This window comes from Ruditapes philippinarum, unplaced genomic scaffold (genome assembly GCF_026571515.1).
Source record: "Ruditapes philippinarum isolate M1 unplaced genomic scaffold, ASM2657151v2 ctg8621_1_1_1_1, whole genome shotgun sequence".
Lineage (NCBI taxonomy): Eukaryota > Metazoa > Mollusca > Bivalvia > Venerida > Veneridae > Ruditapes > Ruditapes philippinarum.
Window position 1 is genome coordinate 88,989 of NW_026863913.1, and position 8,983 is coordinate 97,971.

At 31.4% G+C, this 8,983-nt stretch overlaps 1 long non-coding RNA gene across 1 annotated transcript; it reads right to left on the reverse strand.

The window, feature by feature from the left end:
- Positions 1 to 6,887: 6,887 nt before the first annotated feature.
- On the reverse strand, positions 6,888 to 8,756 carry LOC132723816 (uncharacterized). The gene is made up of 3 exons (XR_009624798.1): positions 8,556 to 8,756; positions 7,821 to 7,943; positions 6,888 to 7,008 (listed from the first exon to the last, which is right to left on the reverse strand). It is a non-coding gene; the product is annotated as an uncharacterized LOC132723816 (long non-coding RNA).
- Between the last annotated feature and the right edge of the window lie 227 nt (positions 8,757 to 8,983).

Consider the following 8,983-nt stretch of genomic DNA (forward strand, 5'->3'; position numbering starts at 1 on the left):
ATGAAATTAACATGTTCCAAGTTTCACTTTTCATCAAAACTGAAATGCTTTAGCTAGGTAATCTGTCTGTCATTACATTTGAAGCTTATGTAGCAATATAGTATTCTAGGTATTGTTACTGTATATATATTCATTATAACATAATTCTCTCATCATGTTAAGGATCTAGTCATGAATGTACTGCATGCATTCATATTTTTGATGTATATTTTATTGTACCACTTAGATAATGTAATAAAGTTGTTCTCATTTAGTTTATTCTTATTTCTTTCCCTCTTTCAATGTAATTTTCAACAACCAGTGTTAAATAATGTCTCTATCAGATTGATAATCTGTAATTCAGTGGCCCATATTCCTTTATTCGTTACAATTGCAACACTTCTAGTAAGACACATATGTATTTATAATGCGCAGCGAATACATCAGTGCTTTCAGCGCTTTGATTTATATACTGATAATACGAAAACTGCATATATTAGATTGAAAACTATTTTTATTTTAATGTCTTTTTGTGGTTGTTCTTTCCAAAGTAAATTGTTTATTAACAAAAAATGTACTTATTATAATTCATTTTTAAAAAAAGGAATTTTTTATAATAAATGAGGCAATGAATGATAAAAATAATCTTGATCCCATAAATGCAAATGTTTGTATATATATTTCACCAATATATGCGACTCCGCTTATAACGAACTCAATCGGACATTTAAATATATCGTTCGTTATATCTGAAGTTCGCTAAAAACGAAGAAGCTACAACTTTCTGACTTATTTGGGTGGCCAAATTTGCCGTGAAAAAGCCGTAGCTGTCACTGCTTACCAATGTAACCGGTATTTTTACGGTATCGGTTATTTAATGCGGGGCATTTTATTGAACAATATATTATGTACATGGTACATGTATTTAGAAATGCAGTACTTGTCTTTAAAGTGTTTACCGTTTCTTCTGCTATTTGTTTATTATTGTTTGGTTAATATTGCAAACAAAAAAATCGATTATTTGGTAATTATAGCGTATTTACTGCAGTTTATCATTTGAGGGTGCGAAATACAAATTTTCTGTAACAAGTAGGAAATTATGCTGTGGAAGCATTTTATCAAAATCTTTATTCCCTGAAGCCTGTTGAATGATTATCAGATAGCGGTATACCGCCTCCGTGGCCGAGGGGTTAGAGACGATGACTTCTAATCTCCAGTTACCTCTCTGGCGTGGGTTAGATCCCTTGGTTTTGGTAGTTTAGCACGGTGGAAGGTAGTCCAGTTACTGGTGTTATAATAATAATAATAATAATAATAATATCTTTATTTTGAAAAAGATTACACATTAAGAACATACAATAACAATAATATATATCTTATTTCCAATGCCGGCCCTCTGAAATAAAAAACAACAACAGCAGGACATGTATAGGTAGAAAAATGAATGTATAATATGTAATTTTTAGGATAATTCAACTCGACAGACACTCAACAATTTGTTTAAAACATATACGTATATTGCATCATTCGTTCGTTTCGTTCATTTATTGATTAAATTCATTCATTCATTCACTCACTCATTCATTCAACTCTTTAGGTACGATGGTTCCTGCCTACCCGCCTATATGACTGCAATACTGTTGGGGAAAACGCGTAAAATGAAACAGACAAAGATAGCGGTATTTATGTACTGCTCTTAATCGAGCGCATCCTGATATTTTCATTAGAACAGGTTTTATTAACCGAGAAAATTTACATGTTTTTCGTCGTTTAGGGCTCCAAAAAATGGTTCGCTATAGCCGAAAATTCGTTTTAAGCGAGTGCGTATTAAGCGTGATTTGTGATTTTGTGAAATGTGATTTAATACAAAATAAAGAAGGAATCGACCGGGTATGTCAGATTAAGTTCGCTCTTAACGACAATGCGTTATAAAACGAGTTCGTTATATATGGAGTCAAATGTATTCTTTTGAGTTAATTGGTTAAAACATTCTAAACAGTACTGCTGTTATAAAGACAATCTTTACAAAATAAAGACTATTTTATTGTATCGTATTATACTAACCAAATTACCTAATTTACCAAAATTACACTGGCTAAGCAGAAGAAAATAAAATTTTTTAAAATAAGACAATTTTGTGAATGAAGAAGCCTATCTCCATCTATTATGACATACTTACCAAATTAGGCCGGAAGTGCCATCTTAGAAATTCGGACAATTAAGGAAACTTTTTTATTTATTTACTTATTAATTTAGTCTATTATTCTTTTGTCATTTTTGATTCTTTTCTTCATTTTGTTCGGATTGGAACTTTATATTTCGAAGAACGAAAAACTTCAATTCTGAATACTTTTTAAATCAGTAGGAATATAAGAAAAATCTGGAAACAAAATGATACCTCGGAAGCATTAATCACAACTAAATTATATGAAAATTGCAGACACGGTTTGATTGAGTCTGTACATGAAGGAAAACGAATTACTGCAACATCCCTTACGCCCTCTAGCACCGGCTTGAGCGGTACTCAATTCTCAACACTTAATAATGCTGGCTGGTTTCTATATAATTATCCTTTAAAACCACTTAAATACATTAATGAACGCATTTTTTGTCCAGAATCATCATCGACATTTAACATTCCTCTTTGCATACATGGTTATTAGAAAAAAACTGGAAAAGAGGAGATCCCTCGAAGGCAAGAACACATAATAGGTCTATGGGTGGTTTTACATTAAATGATATATTGAGTTATAATAAAAAAACTACATACCAAACAATCATAATGCTGATTTCAGTAAATTATTTTTATGAACATTTTTTAATTTTATACCTACAAAATTAAGGTTTTTATAAAAGTATTCAAATAGAAAATACTGAAAACAACCCAACAAGAAAAAATATCAAAAATAGAACGTTTAACACCACAAACACAACAATGTCAATGATTTTAAGGACGACATAAACAAAATAAAAGTGACATTAGAATAGAGATAAACATATCCACTTAAAACACCAAAACTAGTACGGTTTCTGGTGAAATTATGGACACTGTATAACATAATGAAATCATGGTGAAATTATGGACACTGTATAACATAATGAAATCATGCATCCATGTCCCTATTTCCATTATCAAAAATTATGCAATTCTAAACGTTACAAATCTGCATTGACAATACAGATAACATATCATATAACATACTTTGGATATGATAGCTTGATAAAACGAAGTTTTCAATTTAACGAATATACATGCGGTTGCCTTGCCAATTATCTTAAACAGGGACCATTGGCTTCGATTAATAATGTAATATAGCGTCGTATTTTGTGGTTGTATAAAAATATACGATATATAAAATTACTCCATAAATGAAAAGAAAGATTTGAATTTGACAAAAAAAATCTAAACATTCACATCCATTACAAGTAGTTTGGATGTTATAGTTTAGTAAAGATATAAAGGAGGACATCCAGTTATACGTTTTATCTTCAAAAAAAAATATGAATAAAAATGATGCTTGAAGCTGGACTATGTACTGAACATGCAGAAGCTATTTTGTTGATCCATGTAAAAAGCGACGGGACAATGGTCTGTTCTGTGGAAGGATTACTGTGTCGTTGCGACCGAATATTTGTGCAAGGATTGCTATAAAGTGCATTGCCGTCCCTCTATAACACGGCACCATGTTGCTAAAAGGAAAGACAAACATTGCCAAAAAAGAAAAGAATGCAAGGCCCGAGACCACCTGTCCAATCCATGCTGAGCAGGTGGTAGAGTATTATTGCGAAGTACATGAAGAGGTTTGCTGCTCTTTTCATGCAAAGGATCGAGTCATTGAAAAATGTTGAAAATTGTTAAGAGTATCAATGACATTTTGCCTGAAATAGATATAAATAAAGAGTTTGAAAAGCTGCAAGGAAACACAAAACTGCTTGAGGAATGAATATAACATAACGCAATATGTCGTTCAGTCAAGCCTAAAAGGCAATTTACATTAATCATGACAAAGCTAGGCATTGAGATGTCATCTATTCGAAAAACGTATAAGGGGGGAACACATTGGACGGGATCTAAAGTAACCTTGACAAGAAATTGAAAACAATAAAAAGATGAAGATGAAAAGAAAAATCATGTCTCAAAAAAAATACATGTAGGGGCAATGTATTTTTGATGCAAAACACTATCGCAATCCTATGTTCAACCTAAAATATCAAGAAACAGAACACTTGATGCATTCATATCTATGAAAAGGGCACAAAGCAAAATAAAAGCCGACCACGCCGATCTAGAAAAAATCAGAATGGACAGTAAAATAAAAAGATATTCCTTTACACCAGATAAAAAAGTCACAAAACTTACTTTACAACCGAGTAATTTTGGAAATTTTTCTTTCAACGGAACAAAATCAAAAACAATTCATTTTATCAGAGATCTTAATGCAATGTCTACCGATGACTCGAAGGAATGTGAGGTAACCGGACTTTGCGTTATATCAGAATCACTTGTTGCAATAGTTGATAAGGGGAACAAGAATGTGAAAATAATAGACACAAACAATGACAAAATAACAGCAAATGTATTACTAAGTTCACCGCCTTATGATTTAACAGTTGTACCTGACGACAAATTAGCTGTCACTCTTCCGGAAGAAAAAAAGATTCAGTTTCTGTCACTTGCATTACCAAAGGCTGATGCAGTTACGCCTGAAAAATCCCTCACTGTCTCTGGAGCATGCCATGGTATAGATTTTATTCGAAATGAAAGAAAGCTGATCGTTACATATTCAAATCCAGGGACAGTCGAATTATTGCATCTCGATGGAACAGTCGATCGAAAAATCGAAGTCAGCAATATAAACAAGGTTTCAGTAATTCCAAATACAACACTGGCATACATTTCTAAAGGGAGCTCAGTGTTGGCAATACTAGAATTCGAAGGCAAGCTTGAAAATGTTTATGAAAAACGTATGTATCCTAACCATTGTTACAACATGCAAGGCATCACAACTGACAAGACTGGTACTGCATACATATGTGATGACCACCAAGTTTATGTTACATCCAACGTTGGATTATTAGACAAGAATACAGTCCATTCGTCGAATGTGAATACAGAGAAACTGGAAGAATTAGACTACCAGTTGTACGCTCGAAGTATTGCTTTCTGTGATAGAACGTTTAGACTTTACATTGGGAAAACAGGAGGGAAAATAAAGGTGTACACTGTTGCCTAACAATAGACATGCATAATCCTGAAAAAAATGCTCTGTGGTGCCCACTTGGCTGATTGGTTAAGTGCAAACCAAAAGAATTGACAAAAAATATCGTGATACGCTACCTTCCGCAAACAAAAAAAAATGTTGATATAAAAACCTATTTAAAAAAAAACAAACACAAAGAAGTATATAAAAACAAACAACAAAACCAAACAAAAAATATACGAATGTACAAGTTATGTTTTATTAAATGTTAAGTCTGTGTATATCTATTCAATGAAATATTATGAGACTGACAAATTCGCTGATTTTAGATGAATTGCTCGTCAATGCAGGTTGAATCCCTGCATTGAGTTCACATCTTTTCATATGAAATATCAATCAGAATTGTTTTTTTTTTATAGAACAGTGTAAGTTGTTTCACTCAGGTGTGCGTTGCAAGAGCCGTCTGACGTCCTGTTCTAACAGTAAAGCTAAACTGTTGCCATTGACTGTGTCTTTGTGATTTTAGAGACTCCAGTTCCTTCACGACCTCCAAAGAAAGATCTTTCAAGGGATTTGTAAATAGAATTAGTAACATTCTCCTTAATTTTAAATTTAGTTACATTTAAGGATTCAATGTATTGTTTTACAGGATTACAGATAATATTTGGATTACTTATCCTGATATTATTAGGGAAGGACCCTAGATGATATTGGTATAACTTTTGGTCCAACCCTTTTGTATGTACATTATATTTATGCTTAAGATAATAAAATATACAATTAAATATTATTTTACTGATATCTTTTATGACAAGTTTTTTCTTATTCTAAAGAGAGCTTTAAGCTAGTGCATGCCTCAAGATAAGCAAAGAAATTCAACCTTCAGAAAAATGTACTAATATCTTCTGAAAAGTAAATATATTTATAATTCAAGTATAATTAATAATTTACATGTAACATGCAATGAATGACTGATTTTCAGTATTTGCCACCATTTCTATTGCGTGACTAACGCAGTAAGGGCATTTTTTTGACATTTGTATTGTAAATTACGTGGATTAAAGGTGACCTTTGCTTCGTTCGTAAATTGCTGTCTTTGTTCACTTTAAACATACTTTACTTTTTAAATACATTTTCAAAATTTTCTTAAAAAACTGAAAAATTGGGATTAATCTGAAGACATGCTGCTTCAATAAGACTTGAGCGAGCAAATGACTTGAAAGTGACCAGTATAGAAAAAATGACCACATAAGTGTTTTTTTTATATTTAATAATGATCACGCAAAAGGGTTCCATATTTTAGAAATACGTTCAATTGTCACTTTAATTTTAGAACAAGCTTTGAAAATTGTAAATTGATATTTGCTATAATGGAATTGTCATATAAATAAAAAAAATGAGTAAAATGGAGCGGTGACCTAGTGGTTAAGGTAACTGCCTCTCAACCCAGAAATTATGGGTTCGAGCTCTACTCGGGTTACGACCATGTTTCTTCATATGACACCAGTACTGGTTGGTTCCAGGAAGCGGACTCGGAAGTGATTAATATAAGTTGCAAAACTTGTTTCGCAATCTTGCTTTAAATATGCTAAAACAAATTGAGTAAAATCGGACCTAAATGTTTCCTGTTATAGAAAGTAAGTTTTAAAAGTGATGACTGGTACTGATTCTAATGTTTTATATAAATAATGCGTCACAAGACAAGTGTATAATTAGCTGTTTAATATATTCTTTTATCGCATCATAAATATGTCAATTTCAAAATTCAAATCGTTGATTCTCTAAATTTAAAGTAGAAGTTTATGCAGCTCGTCTGTTGAAAGAAGGTCTGAAAATAGAAATAAAACTTTAGAAATAATAAGATAATGAAGATCAGTATTTATCTTTGCAATATTTCTAAAAGATACTTTATTTATCACATGCAAAATTTATATAAGATTTTCTACATAAACAAGGAAGACCACGTGGTTTGCAAGTCTTTGTAATGAGTCGATATAAAATATCGTTCAGTCATATGATACAAGACAAACAGTTTGTACTTTAAATAACTTTTTAATTAACACTTTGCATGCCGGGTGAATTGTCATCTGCTAAAATGTCGTCTGCTTTTCATTTTTATTTTACAGTTATAAAAAGTCTGCCAAACTTCATAGTAACTGACGGGTACTCGGCGTTTGGTCCGCAATCAAGATGTTTGAAACGATTTTTGTTATCTTATCAGCAGAATATCGGTTACTCCTAAAGAACTATAGCACGTTTTTATCACAGGCGTGGCTTGGAAAGTATACGTGTGCATGGCCACGTCTACTTTGATTTTCTTAATTTAAAATATATTTGTATGAAATTTAAAAGAATTACCCCCACTCCAGAAAAAAAAACAAAGAAAAAACAAAACAAACAAACGCCTGCCTGTGGTTTTTATATAATTATTTCTTTTAAGATAATACTTAACTTAAAAAATCGTAATATATAACATATTACTTGGAGTAATATAATTCATGAAAAGATCATTATGTAAAATCATGTTCATTCAAAATTTATATATTTATAATGTGGCCCACGTAGAAATGTATTTAATTATTGTTATGATATAATATAACATTTCAGTTTTGTATCAAAACATGTCTATGAAATATCTACCTTTTTCAAGGATTTACTCATTGCAACAAATATCGTTCGGATTGCAACCTCCGCACAGAGTAACCGCAACACATGGCGCCTGGTTGGCACAACCTGGATCTTCTGGCAAACACGTATATGCATCTATAATTGGAATTAAATACATATGTTAACAATGGAATATTTTTGACAAAATTATAATTATGTAGAATAAAGCATATTTTGTTAATATATTTATATACACATTGCCAACAAATAGTGATGCATGGTGAGTAGATGGTAATGGATACCTGAATTTTCGACGTACTTGACGATTGAGGAACTTAATGATTTATATTTTGTGTGAAAAAAGACATATTTTGCATAAAAATATTTAGATCATATCTTTTTAACTTCAACGTATGGACGACCGCACGTTATATTATGTTAAGAAAACATCGGTTATAGAGTTTTTTTTCGATTATACAGGTTGAAGATACGGTGCTCTTGACGCTTTTTATTTCGTAAAGAACGCAATAATATTTCGTAAAAAAAAATAATTATATTTCGTTCAATTTACGATATATATTTCGTTAAAACGCAATATTACTTCGTTTTAATGAACTTATGTTCTGGTTTGTTCTGTTCTGTACTTTTAAAGTGTTCTGTATGAATCAATTTTGACATCGTCTTTGTCATATTTAAAAGCTACGAACATAATCTACAAACATTATGAATGCCACAATACATCATTGACTACCCTAAAAACAAACTTACCAACGCCGAAATTGTAAACAGACGACACTGTCAAAATTCCTATTATCAGAATCAACATTACGAATTTTCCTTCCATTTTATCTCTTAAATCCCCTAGCTTTTATGAATACAAAATAATTATTCCGCAGGCGTACAATTCACTTTAAAAAATGAAAATTTCCTTGCTAAACTGTCAATGTACCATCTGGACACACGATTAAAATGACTTCAGACATGTATTTATCTTGACATTTTCAATAATTATTGGAACAGCTGAGTTTTTTCCCATATATTAATCAGAAAAAAATGATAGTGAATGATGATAGTTAGGATTGGTATACATGTATACATGATTCACTAAATTATTCTTATAAGAATAAGGTGTTATGATATATGTCGTCTGTAATTTTGTTACCCTTGGGGAAAGTGAATAAAAGTTTAGTGTTGGA